Raw genomic sequence first — 23953 nt, forward strand, 5'->3', positions numbered from 1 at the left:
CTAGCCAGCTATGTTTCAGCTTAGTTTCCGCCAACCCTGGGTTTTAGGTACTATGAAAGTAGCTCGGCTTTAATCGGTGTTCGTTGCCATGGTATCTTACGCTGCACGGCTGACCTGCTCCGGGGCAGGATATGTTCTGGATTCAAGATCTCAGACTGAAGTTTGACCAATCAGCTGAGAGCAAAGAAACATATAGGTGACGTAACTTATTCCAAGTGTCTGTTGCAATGACTTCACCTTTTCTTCCAAATCCGGTGGACATCTCAGCGCAAATTGTTTGACGAGCACTTCGTAGAGAAAGAGTTTTTAGCCAGACAAAATCCCCTTGCCTTAACTGATAGTTACTTGTATGAAAGATACAGATTTTCTGCGGAAGGAATGTCTTATCTTTGCGAACTTCTTGAGCCGCACATAAAGAATTTAACACGTCGAATTCATGCACTTACTGTACCGCAAATTGTATTACGTTGCATTTTTTTTTTTTTTTTTTGCAAGTGGTACATTCTTGCACGGTGGGTGACGCACAGAAGCTAGGGGAAAACATATGTTTGTCGAACCATTCGCAAGGTGGTCCTCGCTCTGCAGGAGTACATGAAAAGTTTAATTAATAGTGTTCCCCGGACATTTATCGACCATGTCCATAAAAGAGGGCTTTTATAAAATTGCCGGTAAGATATTGATAGGGTGACATCACATGAACACTTTTTTTTTCTCAAAAAGCAAATTTCACAAATGTACTATATAATACATGTTAAGAATGATTTTGAATCTTTTTTATTCTTCTTCTGATAATCGTATGATAGGATTCCCAAGTCATTGCAACATGTATGCAGTCTATTGCTCCAATCTCCACTGCTCTAGGGGAACATGAGGCAGATTATGTTAATAGGAAATCCTATCACAGCCTTAATGTTCAGGTAGAGATGATGTGAATATGTGAGATGATTATTTTCTGTGAGATGAATTTTTAAATTAATAGTAACTTTAACAGATATAACAATGATCTACTAAACATTTCTAAACTACTAAACACGACTTGTGGTCATGAACATATGATCAAGTTTGGATGCCAAATGGCCTGGCTCCAGTGCTTGTCTTACAAATTTTCTGCGAGTCTGTGTTGTGTCAGCGCTTTGAGGAAAGCAAGTTAAATTTGGTACAGTACAAAACACTGTTCATTTAAACTGAGATAGAAAAACCTACACAATAACCCCCTATCATGACCCTCAGACAGGGCCACAGCACCGCTTCAGTGTGGCCCTCAGTAAAACCAGAGTGAAGATAGAGATGACCTTTGGCATCCTAAAGGTACATTTCAACTGTGTTCGGTGCTTCAGAGTCACCAGAGCGGGCGTCACAGATAGTGGCTGCATGTGCCATTCTGCACAATATAGCCACCAGTAGAAAGGAGCGAGAAACAACACAAAACCAGCTTCTCCCCGATGAAACTGACCCGATCACACTTGACCACCCAGCTGGTGCAGATGTAGATGCAATCACCATACAATATTACACTTAATAAAAGCACATTGAAACTGCAGATATGTCTCAAACTGTTTTATTGGTTTTGTGGGATGGGAGGGAGAAAGAGAGCAAGAGAAAGTTGCATTAATAAATATTCATACTAAAGTGTTACTTGGTTAAACAAGTTATACTATATATATATATATATATATATATATACATACTGAGATCAGTTTTATCCAGCTGTTTGATTTTGTTTGGAGCCTCCTCAGCTCACAGTCAGCTCCTTTAGTGTGCAGTCTAGTTCAAGACCCCTTTAGTGTGTCTAGTTCAAGTCTCCTTTAGTGTGCAGTCTAGTTCAAGTCTCCTTTAGTGTGCAGTCTAGTTCAAGACCCCTTTAGTGTGTCTAGTTCAAGTCTCCTTTAGTGTGCAGTCTAGTTCAAGTCTCCTTTAGTGTGCAGTCTAGTTCAAGACCCCTTTAGTGTGCAGTCTAGTTCAAGTCTCCTTTAGTGTGCAGTCTAGTTCAAGTCTCCTTTAGTGTGCAGTCTAGTTCAAGACCCCTTTAGTGTGCAGTCTAGTTCAAGACCCCTTTAGTGTGTCTAGTTCAAGTCTCATTTAGTGTGCAGTCTAGTTCAAGACTCCTTTAGTGTGCAGTCTAGTTCAAGACCCCTTTAGTGTGCAGTCTAGTTCAAGTCTCCTTTAGTGTGCAGTCTAGTTCAAGTCTCCTTTAGTGTGCAGTCTAGTTCAAGTCTCCTTTAGTGTGCAGTCTAGTTCAAGTCTCCTTTAGTGTGCAGTCTAGTTCAAGTCTCCTTTAGTGTGCAGTCTAGTTCAAGACCCCTTTAGTGTGTCTAGTTCAAGTCTCATTTAGTGAGCAGTCTAGTTCAAGTCTCCTTTAGTGTGCAGTCTAGTTCAAGACCCCTTTAGTGTGCAGTCTAGTTCAAGTCTCCTTTAGTGTGCAGTCTAGTTCAAGACCCCTTTAGTGTGCAGTCTAGTTCAAGTCTCCTTTAGTGAACAGTCTAGTTCAAGTCTCCTTTAGTGTGCAGTCTAGTTCAAGTCTCCTTTTGTACAGGGCCCTGACTGAGTCTGTTTCCACCTGAAACATAATTCCATCACAAACATGATCATTACAAGTTTTCTGGAGGCTCATCAAATCACAAAAAGTTCCTTGACTTCCTACAAACACAGGACTGACTGTAATTTATGTAAAGGGTTTTAAATCCTTACACATTTCTTCTGAAGCCCATTGAGGTAGAGGCCTCAGTTTCTGGGGCAGGTTGTGAAAAATCCTACAAAAGAGATGTGTAAGGGCCAGTCCCTTTTTTATGCCACACATTCAAATGTTTGCCATAATAAAAAGCCCAGTGCATTCACATCAGCAACTGTCTGAGAACACACAGACAGAGTGTCTTCATCATTTGCTTCACCCTAATAAATAAAAGTAGGCCAATGTAAAGCATAACTGAAGCAGGTTATGTTTGGTGTTCTGTCTGCTGCATACTGACCTCTCTCTCTGTGTGTGTGTGTGTGTGTGTGTGTGTGTGTGTGTGTGTGTGTGTGTGTGTGTGTGTGTGTGTGTGTGTGTGTGTGTGTGTGTGTGTGAATGTGTGCTAGCTTCAACAGGGACACTGTATTTCCCTGCAGAACATACAGTCAGCCATATTTAAAACTTAAAAAAAGTAGTAATGTATTGCACACGTACCCAGTGTTACTTGCTTAGAGGAGCCAGCACCAGGGTCAGACTGTACAGCACCTGTAATCACATCCATAATCGGCCGTCCCTTATTGCCTACTCAGAGCCAACTTCTCCGCCAGTGTATTCTGGTTTTCTGAATTTAATTCTTTATTTCTGTTTGCTGCAAACAAGTGTGATAAAATGTTCACAAAAGTAATAAAAGGTTGTGGTAAATACTCTTTGAATTAACTCCTTGAAATAACCACTTTGAATTATATTTTTATATTTTGTCTTTATCTGCTGCCAAGAACATTTGGAGTTGGGGTTGCATCTAAAAATCTAAAAATCAATGAATATTAATCTTTCTTAGTACATACATGCACATTTTTTATATATTATAAAAATAGGCTATTGGCTATATTACACATAAAGGCTACACATACATATAAACATACATAATTTTACATAAATATAGAACGTAGGCTATTTGTTTAACTTACACATTAACCATCAGCAATCTTTCTCCAACAGTCTTCTCTTGCTTTGGCGGCAAAGACCGTATTGTTTCGAGGTTGAAATACATATTTAAATTCATCGTAATTATGAATGATTATCTCTTGCTCCTCCGCGGAAAAATATATCGCTCTCGCTCTACCCGCGATTGGTTGTTCAGTGTCGACGTCACTCTTTTATGTGCACGCGCGCGTGGAGTAATCATAGCTTAAGATCAAAGCCTGAGTTGACAGAGAAAGTCGATGAGCTGCATCATGGTACCAATAAAGCCTGATTGCATCGGTTTGGTTTTGTCAACTCAAAACTAATCCTGTAACCCCGAGTTTGTTCAGCTACCTTCATGGTACAGGCCCCAGGTCTCTTTACTTTTCATTCTCCATAAGCACAACAACCTCTTCCTCTTCACCTTCCTACTTTCATATCTAGAACAATATCCCCATCTAGTGGACATTTATCAATTAGCAACGTAATAAGAGAACACAACATCTCCCCCTGACTTAATTTGTTTCCATCTGCAGTTACAATGAACATTGCTAAACAATATATTCAGTCGTTTTGTTTTCTTACCGGATTTCTTTACTTATATTAGAGAACACAGAACAATGTCTAATAATGTCTCTTGACAAAACACATATAGCATGAATAGTTACATGAACATCCTTTCAGTTCAAAACCACAACTTTCCTGAACTAAACTTCTGGGTTTTCCTTTTCCTTCTTTTCCCATTACTTTCTTCTTTGCCTACTATGGCAGTTTAAGTTACATAGTCCTTCAACCATACTGGCTTCCTTCTACAACGTCCCTCCAATTGGTTGTTACCACTTCCAGGTGATGCAGTAGGAGTTGATTGTTCAGAGTGTTCAGGAACCTGAGTAAATTCTGTGGTGCCAAATGAGATGCGTCCCAAGTTCGTCCATCACTCAGTTCAAAACTATGTGTCCCCTTCCTTCTAACAATCTGCATAGGGTTGCTGAACTTTGATTTCCCTTTTCTCACATGCACAGGTTTTCTCACCCGTAGAAAGTCGCCTTCCTTGAGCCCCAGAGTCTTTGCTTTGCGCTTTGTATCCAGGTATGCTTTCATTTTCCTCTGGTTTCGCATCACTTTTGTTTTCAGCTTTTTTATAGCAGGATTCACATTGCACTTTGGAAAAATTGTCAATTTTGTTCTCATTTTCCTTACAAACATCAGCTCAAAAGGAGAAATTCCTGTCGTGGCGTGAGGTGTGGCTCGGTAAGTTTGCAGAAAATCAGCAGTGAACGATGTCCAAGGGGCTCTCTCCCTTTCTGCAGTCAGAATAGCCTCCTTCAGTACCTTATTCCAGCGCTCCACAGCTCCATTTCCTTCCGGGTGATATATAGAAGTACGGATGTGCTTTACATCTCTTTCTTGTAGAAATAGTTTGAACTCCGTTGACAGGAACTGAGGCCCATTGACAGTAACAATCTCCAGAGGATTCCCTTTTTGGCTGAACACTGACCTCAGAAAACAATTAATGGTAGATGCAGTCACATGAGGTGCAAAAGCTTCCTCTGGCCATTTTGAATGGTAGTCAATCAGTGTGATAGCGTATCAACAACTAACAGGACCAATGTCGAAAGGACCCACCACGTCGATGCCCAGTTTCTGCCACGGACCTACTGGATAGTCAACTGGGGTAAGTGGTGCATGTGTGGTTCTAGCAGTTTTATCATTGAGTTGGCAGGTGACGCAGGTTGCAATTGTGGACTGTACCTGCGAATCCATCTTAGGCCACCAGTATAGCTCCCTAAGCCGTTGCTTGGTTCTCACAATGCCTTGATGGCCATCATGAGCGAGGGTAACCAGACGTGAACGTAAACTAAGGGGCACAATCAGTCTGTGTGGTCCTCTTAGCACATACGAATCCAAAATAGACAGTTAGTCTCATATTGGAAAGTACCTGGACATGTCAGGATGTAGGGCTTTAGATGTAGCGGGCCACCCATACTCGATGTATTGACGAAGTTTGGCAAGCTCAGGACATGAGGAGCTTTCAGCAGCAAACTCGGCCACAGGAACAGCTGACAGGAGTGTAGTGATAGCAGCAACAGTTTCGGGTTCAGAATAAAAGTCAGAATTAATTTCATTTGGCAATGGAAGACGCGAAAGACAATCCGCTACCTGGTTGTCAACCCCCCGTCTGTACTGCATAGTATAGTTAAAGCAGACCAGTCTCTCAGTCCAGCTCATCCCATACCTTTAGTAGTCAAAAGGGTGGTTAGGGCTTGGTGATCTGATCTTAATTTGAAGTGTTTGTCCCAAAGGTATGTTCTCCAACGCTCAATGACCCAGACACAAACAAGGGCTTCTTTTTCAACAACAGAATATTTCCTTTCTGCCGATGTCAAGGTTCTGGATGCGAAAGCCACGGTCCTTTCTGACTTATCTGGATAAAGCTGAGTCAGGATGCCACCTATGCCGTAGTCTGAGGCCTCTGTTTTATACCTCTGTTTTACCTTGTGTGGTTCTACGCATGGTCGTTTCTTTTTTTCTGACATATAGCCGTTGAACTGGTAAGTCAGCAGGTTTGGCAAATTCACTCACATTAGCCATGGCATTTTCCACTTGAACAGCCACTTGTACTGCTCTGTCTAACGTCAAATCTGCTTCAAGTAGTAAGCGTTCACGAATTCGACTGCTCTGCACTTTCTCCACAATTTGATCTCTTAGCATTTCATCTTCTTTGTCACCAAATGCACATAATGACACCATATCACGAAGCGCGACCACATACTGAAGTATATTTTCGTCATGCCTTTGCTCCCTTTGACGAAATTTATGTCGCTCAGCAACGACATTAACTTTCGGTACAAAATGCGTTCTGAGAGCCGTAAGAGCAGATGCATAGGTCGTACCGGTATTAGGAAGAGTGTAGAAAATTCTCTGTGCTTCTGTGCCCAGGCAGTGAAGCAGTGTAGCTCCCAACTTTTTTGAACCGGTGTACACAGACAAATAACTTAGATGATGTGAAGCGTGACCTTTCCAGCGTGATGATGTAATGTGTGGCGCGTCGCAAACCAGCACAAGACAAACAATTGTGATTAAAAAGTATATAAATTTGTATTTTCTTTTTAGAAAATGACCAATCATTTCGCTAGTTAAGACCATATTCCTCAGCTGGGATCGGGCAGAGCCCTTTAAAACTGCATTGATTTAGACTTCAACATCTTGGTTGCCATTGAAGTCCATTGTGTGGATAAAAATCCTGAAATGTTTTCCTCAAAAAACTTAATTTCTTTTCCACTGAAGTAAGAAAGTCATGGACATCTTGGATGGCACTGGGGTGAGTAAATTGTCAGGAAGTTTTCATTTTGAGGTGAACTAATCCTTTAAGGTGGAGTACACATTCGGACACCTGAAAGGAAGAGGGCGCATCCTGGCGAAATGGTCAGACATTCACCACTCTTTCATGCCTACAGTTGTGGCAGCATGTTGTGTACTCCATAACATCTGTGAGATGGAGAAGCAACGATTCATACAGCCTTGTGAAGACTCCCGAGGCGAAGGCAAGAGACAACCGTGTTGCTTGCAATGCGATGACCGACCTTCTGCACAAGCTGTGCTTATCAGGGACGCTCTCATGCAATATGTATCTCACTTGGGAAGGCAGTAGTCTGTCATGCGAACATGTACTTGAATCATAAAATCTAATTTGTTACTGTCTAACTATTAATTTAAGTCACAAACTCAAACATATTAATACTCATTTTATTTGTAACAGAAAAAATTGGTATTTCAGAATATGCCATGGCTTAGTGTAGCCATTAATAGCCATTTTTCTTTGCAACTCCTGGAATGTTGTAGCATTCCTTTGCCGTTTTCCATCAAAAACACTTGTAATCTCATTTTCTTAAAGGTCCCATGACATGCTACTTTTTGTAGGCTTTAATATAGGCCTTAGTGGTCCCTAGTACTGTATCTGAAATCTCTTTCCAAAAATTCAGCCTCGGTGCAGAATTATAGCCACTACAAGCCAGTCCCAGAATGAGCTTCCTTCAGACAGGCCGTTTCGGTGTCTGTAGCCTTAAATGATAATGAGGAGGAGAAAGGCGGCGCAAGGTGGAGGGTGGGTGTGGCCTTGACGCGAAGTCTTTCAAGCATTTCAGTTTGACCCAGAATCTGATCCGGATGGAGAAGCAACGGATGAAGAAGTTGCAACTCAGCGGCTCCAGCAGGACGTTTCCGAATGGTTAGTTTAAAATATTATGTCTGGATACGGTACTTTATTCGGATGGTTTACAGTTATTATCATGTAGCTAACGCTAACCTACTGTTGCCTTTTCATGAGAGATCTGTAACGTCTGTATTTATCTTATTACAATTACATCAAGCTCTGCGATCTTGAAATGCGGATATCGCGCGCGCCATATAACCAACAGGAAAACGGTTATCCAAATAACAAAGAAGTGTACAACACTCGCGTTACAGTGTGTGTATTCACACAGATAAACTGCATAGCTAATGTTACAGCCACATTCTACGTGCAACAATCTAGGTAACCATAAACCGTAAAGCAACACACTTATATATCATTAGTTGACTTACTTGTCCGAGGTGTGTAGCTGAGCCAAAGAGAGTGATCCAGACTTTAGTTTCAGACGTTCAGCAAGCCCAGCTCTGTATTGACCCTTCGGTGTTCATTTGTACATCCAGTTATTGAGCAATTGTTATGCTTCGCTCGCTCAAAAGCCATGATATCTCTCGTGGACAAACTAAAATCGCACGCGCGCGTTCCTGCTTCCTAGCTCATTTTCTCATGGGCGGAAAATATTCTCTGGGCGGGCAAAGCAGAGACAGGGGAGGTAACATTTCCTCCTTATGACGTCATAAAGAGGAGATTCAAGATCAGCGCGTATGAGCCTCCATTTTCTCAAAGGCAGAGAAAGATAGCAAAAGCTCGATTTACACCGACTGAAATTTCTAGAAACTTGGGGACCATATACAGGCTAGGGAAATTCATATTAACGTTAAAAAACCTCAGAAAGTGAAAATTTCATGTCATGGGACCTTTAAATTAAAATGGAGAAAATAACGAGTCTCGTCATCTGTCCATGAGTACCGCTCTGAGTCCACCATGGTTTTGGTTGTGATGACTGCACCTTGCACGTGATGAAAAGATCATGTGACAGCACATTTATTTGCGTTAAAGCCATTTTAAGTACAGACATAGAATTTATGTGCTAAAGTTAAATGGAAAAAGATTGTGTCGACATTTGCAAAAAATTATCGATAATTGGCATTTCCATCAGCTATACAAAAAAAACCTTGGATGGAAACCTGGCTATTGTCGCATAAGTTTTGCTGCATCGCTAAGAAAATCTGCCCTCAAGTCGTTACCATACATCATTATATATCGCAAATTATATTGTATCTTTCGCATCAAATTGTAAAATGCAGAGAATAATGAGGCAATTGACATTTGCCAGTTTACTGCTTACTATTTGCACGAATAAAAGGCCTATTACTAAATTAGTAAATATTAATCAGAAGATAAGGGTGAAGTGAAGTGGGACAGCTTGTCTGACAGAACTGCATTTATGTGACGAAGCACATGGGTTTGGACAGGACAGCTCATTTCTCCTGTATGCAAAATGTTAGGAACTATTAACAAGATTAGTAAAGTAAAATGTTCGGCCATATAGCAACAATCTTTAACGTTAGCCTTGAACATGTAGTCGAGCCAGTTGCGGTTTGATAACACTAATATTAAGAAATCTAAATCACAGTGTTATGTCTGGAAAATGTAATTAGGGTAAAGGGGGCCAGGACACAAAGACACTTAAAACACTGTTATGTTAGTCTAATTACGTTCACAGTGGGGAAAAACCTAAATAACGACAAAACTGTGTATTACAATATTTACAACTAGTAATTGTTCGACAACCTATTTAACATAAAATGCGCTGATATGTAAGCTGCAAAAAAGCATCTTATTTAATATGTATATATTTATATTTCACTCAGTTTTACTTGCATTTAATATTCAAAATTTGCAGATTTATGTGCTCATCAACCAGCTTCAGGGGGACAGCAGCCCAGCGGAACCAGTTCCACCAGTGCAGGAGGACTCAGCAGCTGGAGTAGCTCCAGTGACTGAAGAATATGTGCTTCATCTTGTGCCTGTGTCACCTTCTCCCCTCTTTCATCCTCCTGCTCCCCTTTCTGCCTCCTCTCATCCTCCTGCTCCCCTTTCTGCCTCCTCTCATCCTCCTGCTCCCCTTTCTTTCTCCTCTCATCCTCCTGCTCCCCTTTCTGCCTCCTCTCATCCTCCTGCTCCCCTTTCTGCCTCCTCTCATCCTCCTGCTCCCTTTTCTGCCTCCTCTCATCCTCCTGCTCCCCTTTCTGCCTCCTCTCATCCTCCTGCTCCCCTTTCTGCCTCCTCCTGCTCCCTTTTCTGCCTCCTCTCATCCTCCTGCTCCCCTTTCTGCCTCCTCTCATCCTCCTGCTCCCTTTTCTGCCTCCTCTCATCCTCCTGCTCCCCTTTCTGCCTCCTCTCATCCTCCTGCTCCCTTTTCTGCCTCCTCTCATCCTCCTGCTCCCCTTTCTGCCTCCTCTCAACCTCCTGCTCCCTTTTCTGCCTCCTCCTGCTCCCCTTTCTGCCTCCTCTCATCCTCCTGCTCCCTTTTCTGCCTCCTCCTGCTCCCCTTTCTGCCTCCTCTCATCCTCCTGCTCCCTTTTCTGCCTCCTCTCATCCTCCTGCTCCCCTTTCTGCCTCCTCTCATCCTCCTGCTCCCTTTTCTGCCTCCTCTCATCCTCATGCTCCCCTTTCTGCCTCCTCTCATCCTCCTGCTCCCTTTTCTGCCTCCTCTCATCCTCCTGCTCCCCTTTCTTTCTCCTCTCATCCTCCTGCTCCCCTTTCTGCCTCCTCTCATCCTCCTGCTCCCTTTTCTGCCTCTTCTCAACCTCCTGCTCCCCTTTCTGCCTCCTCTCATCCTCCTGCTCCCCTTTCTTTCTCCTCTCATCCTCCTGCTCCCCTTTCTGCCTCCTCTCAACCTCCTGCTCCCCTTTCTGCCTCCTCTCATCCTCCTGCTCCCTTTTCTGCCTCCTCTCATCCTCCTGCTCCCTTTTCTGCCTCCTCCTGCTCCCTTTTCTGCCTCCTCTCATCCTTCTGCTCCCTTTTCTGCCTCCTCTCATCCTCCTGCTCCCTTTTCTGCCTCCTCCTGCTCCCTTTTCTGCCTCCTCTCATCCTCCTGCTCCCCTTTCTGCCTCCTCTCATCCTCCTGCTCCCCTTTCTGCCTCCTCTCATCCTCCTGCTCCCCTTTCTTTCTCCTCTCATCCTCCTGCTCCCTTTTCTGCCTCCTCTCATCCTCCTGCTCCCTTTTCTGCCTCCTCTCATCCTCCTGCTCCCCTTTCTGCCTCCTCTCATCCTCCTGCTCCCCTTTCTGCCTCCTCCTGCCTCCTCTCATCCTCCTGCTCCCCTTTCTGCCTCCTCTCATCCTCCTGCTCCCCTTTCTGCCTCCTCTCATCCTCCTGCTCCCTTTTCTGCCTCCTTTCTGCCTCCTCTCATCCTCCTGCTCCCTTTTCTGCCTCCTCTCATCCTCCTGCTCCCCTTTCTGCCTCCTCTCATCCTCCTGCTCCCCTTTCTGCCTCCTCTCATCCTCCTGCTCCCTTTTCTGCCTCCTCTCATCCTCCTGCTCCCCTTTCTGCCTCCTCTCAACCTCCTGCTCCCTTTTCTGCCTCCTCCTGCTCCCCTTTCTGCCTCCTCTCATCCTCCTGCTCCCTTTTCTGCCTCCTCTCATCCTCCTGCTCCCCTTTCTGCCTCCTCCTGCTCCCCTTTCTGCCTCCTCTCATCCTCCTGCTCCCCTTTCTGCCTCCTCTCATCCTCCTGCTCCCTTTTCTGCCTCCTCTCATCCTCCTGCTCCCCTTTCTTTCTCCTCTCATCCTCCTGCTCCCCTTTCTGCCTCCTCTCATCCTCCTGCTCCCTTTTCTGCCTCTTCTCAACCTCCTGCTCCCCTTTCTGCCTCCTCTCATCCTCCTGCTCCCCTTTCTTTCTCCTCTCAACCTCCTGCTCCCCTTTCTGCCTCCTCTCATCCTCCTGCTCCCCTTTCTGCCTCCTCTCATCCTCCTGCTCCCTTTTCTGCCTCCTCCTGCTCCCTTTTCTGCCTCCTCTCATCCTTCTGCTCCCTTTTCTGCCTCCTCTCATCCTCCTGCTCCCTTTTCTGCCTCCTCCTGCTCCCTTTTCTGCCTCCTCTCATCCTCCTGCTCCCCTTTCTGCCTCCTCTCATCCTCCTGCTCCCCTTTCTGCCTCCTCTCATCCTCATGCTCCCTTTTCTGCCTCCTATCATCCTCCTGCTCCCCTTTCTGCCTCCTCTCATCCTCCTGCTCCCCTTTCTGCCTCCTCTCAACCTCCTGCTCCCCTTTCTGCCTCCTCTCATCCTCCTGCTCCCTCTTTGTCCTTCTTGCAGCCTACTTCTGGCCTCTCAGGAGAAGGTGCCACAAGACCCCCAAAACGTCAAATAAAAGGTTAGTAATCAACAGACTGTACAAATGTAATGGGGTAACCTGAGTTGTGACATGTTGTGAGTGGTCAAAGTGGGAATTGGTGGAGGAACCCTAACATCTAGTAGCCTGATGTTGTCATACTCATATTCTAGTCAGAAAGTGAGTCTGATACTGCTCCATTGGGCTGTGATTATGGGGCGTGTTTTAACCGAACCAGGAAATGCTCTGCACTCAATTGGATAGACCTACAACCAATCAGAGCAATGGAGTAAATGACTGGCAACGCCCACTGATTATGTCCACCTTGAGTTGATGCCCATTTTGGTTGCTTCTTTCATTTGGTCCTCCATGAGTGCGACCAAAGGAGAAACAACAATGACCATAGGGTTTTCATTCCTCTTTTAAAATGAATGCACTGTCTACATCTTCTATAACAGACGCGATGGCAGAATCTACACATCTGAGTTCTCCAGCAGCAGCAATTCTTTGTTGTAAACGAATTCAACAAGTTCAGGCATACCTGCTTCTCAACGGATAATGTCCAGACCGAACTTCCCCACCGTCAAAGTTCGGTTGGCATCCAGGCTAAGTTAGTTTTGGGGGAAAAAGTTTCCGTTGATGACAACATCAATCATGCTTAAATACATGTTAATTACAGTTTAAATAGAGCCCAGGTTGAAATTAACAAAAGTTTCCCCGTAATGCCCAGTTTGACTAGAAATGATGGTGGACTAGAAGTGGGGTGTTGACCAAAATTCACTGATTATAAACCCATTAATCTTAAATTCATCTTCAGCACTGCACAATTAACTATAGTTCTGTTTAACATTTTAATTAGTGCTTTTGTATTATTGTACTGTATATTGACTGCTATGTTGCAGAAGGGAGTTACAAACTGCCTGCCTGCCAACCTGTTGTAATGTTACAAATAAATCTACCTTGTACCTTGTATATCTTGCTAAACTTTTGATATCTCTGTAGGAACACTGGCCCAAAACTAATGCAGTCTACTACAAACCAAATATAATTTTTCATGTCATTTTTCAGAATGCAGAAAACATCGTGCCCAGAAAATCTTACCATACCAAGGCATTGTGGACAGAAGAGTTATAAATGTGAGTAATTTTCCCTTTGTTCCTCTTGGTCTTTTGCCTTTGTGTCAGCAAAAGCCATGGCAGGAGACATTATGTCTCCACTTCCACGCCACTGTACATGAATGAAGCCAAAACATCCAGAATACTGCCACTGATATTATTTTGAACCCGAGTCTGTGCAGATTAGGAGTGCAGCCATAGTATCAATATCATGCCAATATACCTATCCAAATAATTCGCTCGCAGAGTTTAGCTGTGATAAGGTGAAACCCACTTTATATAGCTGACTGATTTATACCAAACTTATCAGATGAAATTAACATTTGAACATAAGCGTGATGACAACTACCTAAAATGACAGAAACCATCTTTGTGAGAAATGTATCTGGCTTGTACTCTGTTTTTTTTTTTGGCCCTTGTCCCATTCGCTAACATGAGCCATTTTTACGATCTCAATGGTCGGAGAATCCAGTCCAGGAGCTGAGTCCGAAATCACCCACTACTCACTACATAGTTGACTATATAGTCAGCTTGCCATTTTGTAGGGCTGTTCGAATGTATAAGGATTATTATACCCTATATAGTCCACTCAAAGTATCCCAAAATGCATTTGGAAAAGTCGTGTACAACCGATGCCGTATATACCAGCATGCATTGTGCTGATAGAAAAAACAGTCCACCAACTGATTATCGAACAGCAATGAGGTCATTAACGGCGCCAAGATAATGATCGGAGTAATGTCCGAAAGTGCTTTCGTTTTGCTGGTGTGGTCACTATATAGCCCTGTCCATACAACTCTCTAGATAGGGAGTAGTGAATGAGGGGTGATTTTGGACACAGCTTTCATAAATGTAGCACACAACAGGAAATTGTCTATGTGAGATGTATTCTCATCTGCTGGAACTACCCCTTTGTTTAGGCAAGGAGTGGCACATCCTTAAAGCTGCAATAAGTAGAAAGCTGGTGAAAGATAATTTATTTTTGAGTCTCATAGAATGTTAAATACTGATGTTTAGAAATAAAAAATGTCTGTACTTGCATGCTTGGCCAAACTGGCCAACAAAACACACATTAGAGATGCTCAGGTTTCAACAAACACAGAAGGAGTGTGACATTAACCTCTGCTCAGTTATTGAGGAGTTACTGCGTAACATTATTCCACTATATTTGCTGGTATATTAATGTTTAAAATCTTTTATGTGAGTAGAAAAGACTATAAAGTGGCTAAACGTGCAATGTCATTAGCCCCTGCTCACTGTGAATCTTATGGATTAACTTTATAACAGAGTGACATAGTAGACAAATATGCTTTTTCATAAATCGTCTTACAAAAGCTCTAAATGCAACTCTTGCTGCTTTTTTAACTAACTGCAACTTCTGTCTATGTCTTGGGTTTCAGGGAAAAGAAGAAGTCAAAGTAATGTGGACTCCTTGCTCAAAATGGTAGGTCCTAACCCTCCTAGATGAAATAAAGTGGTGTTATGGACTGGAACCAGGTTTATAAATTGACAATACAGTAGTAACCGCCATATTTTGAATGTTATTTGATCAATCATGTTAAGACACATATTTTCATTGTTTTTAAGATATAATTATGTGCATGTGTAGTATGACATAGGAAGACAGAACATGTCATAGCTGAGGTTATTCTTTTAACTTTTATTGTGTGTATTCTTCCTTTCGTTCCTGGACAGTGGCAAAGTGTGGAATGACACCTGGGAGCCAGCACAACAATATGCATGACTCCAGCAGCACATGCAGAAACTGGTGGCTCTGACAGTTTTGGCAAAGTTTCTACTTGTAATAGAGCATGCTGTCATTTATAAAAAAATTCTTGATAATTTCAATGTTCATTTTTGAAATAAAGTTGTTGTTTTTTCATTAGAGTCGACATGTGCTATTATCAATTTTGATAAGAATGCCAATCATGATAAAACACTGCCTGTCCCTTTTATAAGCAACTGCCAGTTTGAAAACAGTCTACAAACACCCTGTAATAATTTTTAGAAAACATGTTACATGTTACATCTACCGCATTCCAGAGTTTAAGTGTTAATTTTTGTTAATTTTGTACATGCAGGTAAATGGCTGTAAATGTATTTGGTAATGATTACACTGCACTGTAAGAATAAAACTGACATTTTCAGTTTACCCTATCTGATTGGGTCTCTTTAGGATAGAGTGAGACTTTAAATTCAATTTTACTTATATAGTGTTATATACAATTAAGTTTTTCCAACACACTTTACAAAGCCTTAACACTGTATAACAACTTGGTAGGCAATAGGGCAAGGGAAAAACTTCCTATTTGACATAAAGAAACCTTAAGTACTTACCAGATTCAAAGGAGGTACCCATCTGCTTGTGACTGGCTGGGTATAACAATGAACATAATAATAAGTCATGTAGCTGATGCTTTTATCCATTAGGACTTACAATTGGCACACATTGCCTTCCAATAAAAGAGGGTAGGCAAAGATCTCCCCTCGAAACATGTTCAGTGCTCCAAGGAGGACTCCATGGCGACAGACAGCAATTTCAAGCCCTTCCTCATCCAATTTGCTGGTGTTTTTCCTGGAAGACTCCTTAGCTGCTCTCCAACTTGAAGATCCACACGACCCTTTTCCTGAGATCTATAAATTCAAATATTATAACTTAACTAAATGAATTTTTAAACCCTCTAAGAATTGTGACTGTCAACTGGTTCTCAAAGTTACTGGACTGGATGATGTGTTCTGTTTGCAGAACTACTGTAGGATAAACTAGTTTAACACGTATGGAACCTCCAAATGTATGGATATAAAAAGCCTTTACTGTCCTTTTAAAATAGATAGAGAAATTAAATCTGAGCTTCATAAAATTTTCTAGATATGCCTTTCCTACCTTAAAGTAATCTTAATAAGACATTAAACCCTGGAGAAGCCTAAACCAAGCAAGTCTAATAAATATCATTAATTTCCTGCACAGGTTACACTTTCTTAGGTTAAAGACTCTTTCATTAAAAATAAGTCTCTATGATTATGTTATTTTACTCAAAGTAAATAATGTCAAGACAGCAATGAGACAAAAACAAATATTGAAACTTGCATGATTTGTTTGTCTGTGGATGTTGTCAACAAACTCAGCAACCTCCTCATCTTTCTGAATAAAGACACCTTCAAAGTTGCCTGGCTCTGAAGTGCTGAAACAATACAGTGAGAGCTGTTTAAACAAATAATGTCCATTTTCCATACACTGTTGACATGGGCTACAAGTTCATTTAACCCATATCTAATGCATAATGTAAAAAATATAATTTCATATGGAAAATTCTACGTTTTGGCTCCTTAACCTGATTTGGCTACTAAACATTTGAAGTGTAGGAACCAATAGTTAGGAATACTTTTTTGGTCTAAAACCCTAAATTTGAAATACCTTGCATTTGATTTGAAGCGATAAAGCTTGCGGTTTCCATCAACTGACACTGCAAGCATCTCTGGAGTGCAGGCAGGGCAATCAAATGATTTCTCGTGGAATATCTTCTCCACCTCGTATGTCACAGCAACCCACTCAGAAAAGCTTTTGCTGAAGGTATCAGCTGATATTTTGCCCACCTTTTAGATTTAGGACAAACATAGGAAAAACTCTAAGGAAAATAATATTTGTGTAACTCACCATAACCACTAACTAATAAACATTGCATGCATCTTCATTAAGCTTGGCAAAATTGAAAACTCACTCTTCCGAAGCGCTCTGTTCTTTCATCAAGCATTTTGATGTACGCCTTAAGTGATACACCTGGTGCAGCCATCTTAAGGTCATAGAAAGACTGAAAGACATCAGTGGTATACAGGGTGCAGAGATTCATGGTGCCAGGCCAGTATCCATCACGCTGGATGTCCTCAATCGTGGGGGACCATGTTAGGCAACAGCTGGTGCAACTCACAGCTGGCAATACAAGGTTGTAGCGGCCTGTAGGGAGCATTAATTTAAATGAATAAATGAAGTAATATTGTTCATTTACCTCAACAGAAGAAGGAAAACAGGCCGTTGTTTTTTTTTAAATTCCATCTTTAAATGGTTATAGGAAAAGATTGCAAGATGTTGCGGAAAACACATAATAATGCACTGTAAATGTAGGTACTGCCACCTTGTCATTCTCGTGCATTACAAAAAAATACCGCTTGGATAATAACACACATACACCCACAGTGAAATTGGGCAAAACCCCTTGCATGATGAGTAATCATGAACAATAAGAAGGAAGGGAGATCAGTGCGTATGTGTGAGTGTAGTGTGTGTGACAGAAGAAAAAGAGAGACGGAGCACCAGCTGTGTCGGTGTTGTGCAGAGGTTTCCGCACCTCACAGGATGGTTGAATCATTTATCAACATTGATGAACTGCGCAAAGAATATTATATAGTTTTTAAACAGTACTTAGAATATACCCGTGAGGAACCGTGATGTGCATGAAATTCTCAGCGGGCACAACTCGGCACAAGACTGGCAAGCGAGTAGAGCAGATAGAAAAATGTCAACAATATGCCTCAGTTTAGTTGTAGGTGTACAGGGTAAGTTACATTGACTAAATAATAGAAACTGCAACTTCTCAAGAGGCGAAGCTACCATGTGTAAAATGTCCACTTACCATTTATGGTAATGACAGACACATTTCTGCCAGGTGACGCATGAATGTTGCCTGTTGAACAGCCACACACACGATCTGGTCTCTGTATAGGTAACAGCCGTGCTATCAAAAAAATGAAATTGTGTATTGTTTAGATACCAAAAAAAAGCACACACACTAACTTGTTATGCAAATATTAACTATTTCTTCAACTAAAAAGATGCATTGCATAGAGAATTTGAAAAACATCAACATTTGGTTTCTTAATGTGAATCCAGTTACAAGAATAGCACGTTTCATCCATAGTAAGGCATAATACTTGGAAATGTTCTTACCCATTTGCTGGCGCAACTCTGACAAAGGCTGCCGAAATCCTCCAGTTAGTGACTCTCTGTTGTGCAGGACAAAGCGTGAATGAACAGCAGTATCACAGTCCTCACAAAGGAACGGGAAAGGCAGGCAGTCCAGACACCTCACTACAGCTTGTTTGCCACACGGCACCCACAATGTGGATGTGGATCTTGGGTAGCCAGCATATTTTTAAGAAGAAATGGTCTGGCCTCTTTCCACTTTTGTGAGGACACTTTGTTTCTGATCTCCCAGTCAGTAGCAGCTGACTCGCATGACGCCTCACAAATCACTGCTGTGTCCTCCAATACTTCATCGTCTACTACATCCTCAAGCAGCTCAAGGAGCTCCGCACCTCAGTTTCAGATCCTAACACAAAAAGAATGAAATAAATAAACTTCGCCAATAAACCAACTCTATTGTTTCAAATTGACAACAGCTCATACAATTCTACCTAAACCAAAATGGTCAAGAAATACCATCTAAACTAATAATAAAAGTATAATCTATCCAGGCAATTACAATACACTATGCTTTAATTATGTACCTTTTGTTAGGTGACACTGGAAACAACATCAGTAGGTGCCGCACATCTGGGCTGTTCTGTGTTAACAATATATATATATTTTTTTTTTAAGGAAATACAGGTGGCAAAGACAGGCTAAGACAGACCTGAAGAAATCTGTTAACATCCTGAAGCTTATCCTCTAACTCCAAATCTTCAGCATCAAAATTAAAACCACTCATTTTTCAACAAACTAAACAGGAGAGATAATATTGACAGAACACAAAATAAACAGATAGCTTACTTAATAAAAACCTACAATCAAATGCATCTTCATAGTTTGTATTCGGGTGAAAATGTAAAGTAGCCTAAAACAAATATGAAAATACATGCAAAGTTATAAAGTGAGGTTATATTGTCATAATTAGCCACGTTGTTGTTGTTTTTTACATAAATACCTGAATTTTAATTTTACACACTATTAAATTATATTGTAATTATATTAACACTTTAATAACGCAATTTAGCAATTTTAGCTAGCAAGCCCGTTAGCTAGTTTAAATTGGCTTATGAGAACGAGTCAACGATTTACATTTAAATGTTTTACTTCTTGAAAAAGGTTTGCGAGATTTTAGCAAATCAAACCAGACACGTTGTCTTTCTAAAACAACTGTATAATATCACCTTCAGAACTTAAATAATAGCCAAAGTTTGACTTAACGTTACCTGCATCACAAAATGCTCACGAACTAGAAAAAACTCCCATCAAACCAAAGAGTATAGAAGTACCAAGAGGCGAAACTCAATAGAACGTTCCATTGCAACAAACTCCCCCATGCGCAGAGCTGCAGCTCCGCCATCTTGGACTGAACGCAACACAGCTGTCATAGAATTGAACGATACCGGTTCAAATTCAAAAGCGGTTAAATGAACTAAAAAGTAGTTTCTAGTTTTTAATATCTCTAGAGCAGACATCCCATGTCTCCCGGAAGATCCGGGAGTCTCCCGCATATTGATAGCGGCTCCCTGATGCCCACAAATTAGCTAAAATCACCCGGAATCTAGAGCGAGCGAGCAAGAGCGCGCAGCTCCAAACCATGTAACGTTAGAGCACACGGCAGAAAGGGTGAGGAAGTGAGATATCAACATATCAACCTAAAATGTGGAACACAACTTGTTCAGATTTTTTGCTTTCATTTTCTTGCAGTTCTAGAGTAAAATATATTTTGTAATATATATATTTTATATAAAATATAAATAATTATATTTTAAATTTGTACATTTTAATAAACTCAAACTTATATAACTTTTTTCTGTTTCACTTTCATAATTTATTTCACTTCAACAATAATCTGACAAATTAAAACAAGACCAACCATAGGTCTAAATTCCAAAGCATTCCTGAATTACAACCATTAAGTTTGGATAGTGATTTTCATGTTTATGCGAAAAAAAGTTAAAGGGTTAATTTAGTGATAACAATGAATTAATAAAGCGGTCATTTGCCAGGTTAGGTGTTCATATATCTCTGAAAGTATGCGATTTAAAAAGCCAATTTCGAGTCTTGACAATTTCGACCAAATACATAACATTAGCAAACTGTTACTGCGGTTATGGGATAGCTTACATTAACGTTACAGCACCTGTTATCGTTGACGTTAGCTCACTTTAAAGTTAATAAAAACCTTTTCTACTTTACCTCTCTGGATCTTTGGGGAATCTATGAAATGCTAGTTGATTGGTTGTACACTGGTAGTTGTTGCAGTTGATGGCAGAACACTGTTTTCTTTGTTTCCAATTATTTCCAGACATAATGTTAATGCTGTACAGTAGTTGTGCTAACGGTAAAGCCGTTGGTTCAGTCCAAAATGGCGGCCGCGCTACCGAAGCGCCACCTAGTGGCTGTTGTCAAAACTGCAACGGAGTTTCGCCTCTCCGACCCCGTCAGTGTCTCCATAGCAACGGATTATGGGTAGTTCTCTTCTGCCAAAGATTTTATCGAGATTAATTTATTATTAATGGTGAAATGGTAACGTTTGTGGCTAATAGTTGGCTGAATATAAATATTAACAATAAAATAATCTTTAAACCAATCAATATTCATGACGCTGTTGTAAAGTAAAAAAAAAGAAAAAGACCATAACATTTTCATATTGTAGAATTATCAATCACATTTTTGTGTTGAAATATATAAAAATAAAATTATATATGTTTAAAATCTGGAAGAAAAAAACAAAAACAAAAAACATTTGAATTGATTGGGTGAAGCGTGAATCCACTGGCTCCATCTGCCAAATATTTTATCGAGATTAATTGGTTATTAATGGTGAAATTGTCAAAACAATGAATATATGTATATATTAAAATCTAAAAAAAAAAAACATTTGAATTGACAATGAGGACACTTCCCGGGTGTTATATCAACACTCAGTTCGCCGTGCCCTGGGCGTTCAATAGTAGCCTACCGCGGATGGGTTTACATTGGAGTTAGTGGAAAGCTCTGTGCGTCTCTTTTGACGCTTATGGCTGCCATGTGCGTTGAAAGTATACGCTGACGGACGTGTCAAAAGCGTAAGTATATTACGCCCCGGGAATGAGAACGGGTTGGTAGGGCAGGACTATTTAACTTTTTTAAATGGTAGAGCTGCCGTCTTAACAATTCAAAAAATTGTTTAGAGCTTTTTGAATTCAACCCCCTTTGTTTTTTCTAATTTGTTTGAGATAAAATTATATTAAATATTAATAAATTGTATTTATAAAATTATTTTATTAACAAGTGTCATGTTTGTGATTTTCATTTGTCAAGTAGCCAGATCCTAGTGTCGCAGAGCGCAGCAAAGAGGCGCGTTTGCAAGGCACTCTTCTTAATCAAATTGACTGTCTTCACAACAATGTCCATAAGGTCAGCAAAGTCAGCACTCTTTTTTTTTTTGGCAGCAAGAGATTCTCTGTGTAAGCCATCAGGAAGAAACTGCTTAATTGACTTCACTTTTCTCCGTTGAAGTCTATGGGGTCACTGTGTCCATTTCTTTTACTATGTTATTTTGTGCATATGAAATCCACCTGTGATGTTATCCAGTGTCCTGCTTGCAACTGATTCCCCTGAGTAAAATGAACCATCTTGAACAGACCTGTCTCTTGCAAGTAATTACATTAATATAAAATTTAATTATATGGATATAATAAAAACATGATAACTACCTAATATTGAGTGAAGTCATTGTGAGCTTTTGAGGTTTTTGTAAGGTTTTGGAAAGTAATGACTCAAGAGTTACTACATCTTTCTAAACGAACTACTAATTATTGCAGATGCAGTAACACTTGAGTCGTTACTAATGGGTTACCGTTACCTTTTATTATAAATTATGTTAACGTTAATTATGAACCTGTCCTGTATATAGTAGTTCTCTGGGAGGTATGAAAAAAATAGTAGTTATTGATTAGCTTATAGTGAACTACCACATTCAACTGAGCGCTGTTACTTAATAATTTGTTAATCAGAGTTTCTTGTTAACTAATAGTAGTTACTAGAATGTTAATAGTGCATTACTCATTTGTTCCTGTGTAGTTATTCATTAATGAAGCAACAGTATTCTAAAGTGCTACTCCTCGTTTACCGTACCCTTAATCTTTACTCTTTGCTTAACCGTTGCATTTCGTGCCGATCCGAGTCGTTTTGCACTCTTTGGAATGTAATACAAAGGAGTCCGTCGTTGCCTTGGTAACGCAAGAGTTTACACACAATATGCGATGTAAATAGCGACTGCGTTATGGAGGATGATCAGATATGTATTTTAATTGTATTAAATTGTGTTCATGTTGCTCAAATAGCACGTTTACAAGCTATGGAGAAACTGATAGCCAGACAACAGACAATTCGTCACTACACGCATTCTAGCAGCACGTTTGGCAAATTCTGGGCCGAGAACGGTTTGTAATCGTGCCGTGCCACACCAGGCTCAGGTGGAAAAGCGGCAGTGTAGTGGTGTAAGGGCAATTTACATTATTGAATATTATTTTTCATTATTGAATACATCAAAATATTTCATTACAGATTTAGTTTCCAAACAAACCAAACATATGGGTGACCCATTGAACATAAAAAGATAATCTGTTTGCCATCCTGACTGGAAAACCTGATTTTCATTGTCAATTTTCCGTTTATTTTTGCCAATTTTAGTAAACTTTCACATTAGCGTGCACATCCTACACTGTAATTAATATGGGATCAGCTGGAAATAGCGCCATCACATGGTCTGATTTAGTTTTAACATAATCTGAACACAATATTTCAATTACTTTTCAAATGTTTTAAAATTGATCATGCAAGTGTTCCAGCGGGCCGTATTTAAAGATATTGTGGGCCGCCAGTTGCCCATCCCTGATTGTTAGGCTGCATAAATTAGGTCAGCCGGAACCGGGAACATTTCCTATAATACCTGATGTACTTGTTACATTATAATGTGGCGATATTAGGGTTGGGAACCGAGAACCGGTTCTTATCCAGAACCTGTAGTGTTTTTGAAAAAATACCGGAACCGTGCGAAATTCCTAAGTTTAGGTTCCGAAAGGTGCGCTGTTTTGGTGAAGTGCTGGGAGCTTATCCTTTAATAGCGACGTCTCACCTCATAAAAATAGTAATGAATAAAGCCCTCGCGCTCCTCAAATAGCCTACGTTTTGCGTCAGATATCAACGGAGATAGATTCAAACACCCACGCGATCTTATCCTAAATTACAAAAACCTCACCCCTGAACATTCAAATCTGTTTGCGCTGTCGTTGACCCAGAGAGAGCAGTTGTCAATATGAAATAGCTTTACAATCACACAGTATCGATATTTCTGTTACAAATATTGAAATGATCACAGAAGTACTGAGATAAAAGTTTATAATTAGAGTATAAACACTGATGTCTACAAGAGTAATTCACAAAATAGAGTAAATCACCTTTTGAAAGTCGCTGCCTTCAAATAACGAGTGTATCGATTAACGTTGCATCTGATGCCTCAAAACATTCATAAAGACGCATGAATGAATTTTTTGTGTTCAGAATTTTGTGTTCAGAATTTGCAATGTATACAATGAGCGCATCATGAATGCCTTTTTTCAAACCGTGTTTTTGTCTTATCCTGAATTACTACGCCTGCAATAAGCGTTTATACTCGGACTGGCGGATCGCAGCCGCTGCGGAGTAGCCCAGTGCCTGGAGTAGGGGGAAGCTGCAGACCTGGAGCCGGTAGATCTACGCCCCAAGCAGTTTTACGCCCCTGTTGTTCCTGATGCGTCC

Source organism: Scardinius erythrophthalmus, assembly GCF_964197995.2.
Source record: "Scardinius erythrophthalmus genome assembly, chromosome: 20".
Taxonomy (NCBI): domain Eukaryota; kingdom Metazoa; phylum Chordata; class Actinopteri; order Cypriniformes; family Leuciscidae; genus Scardinius; species Scardinius erythrophthalmus.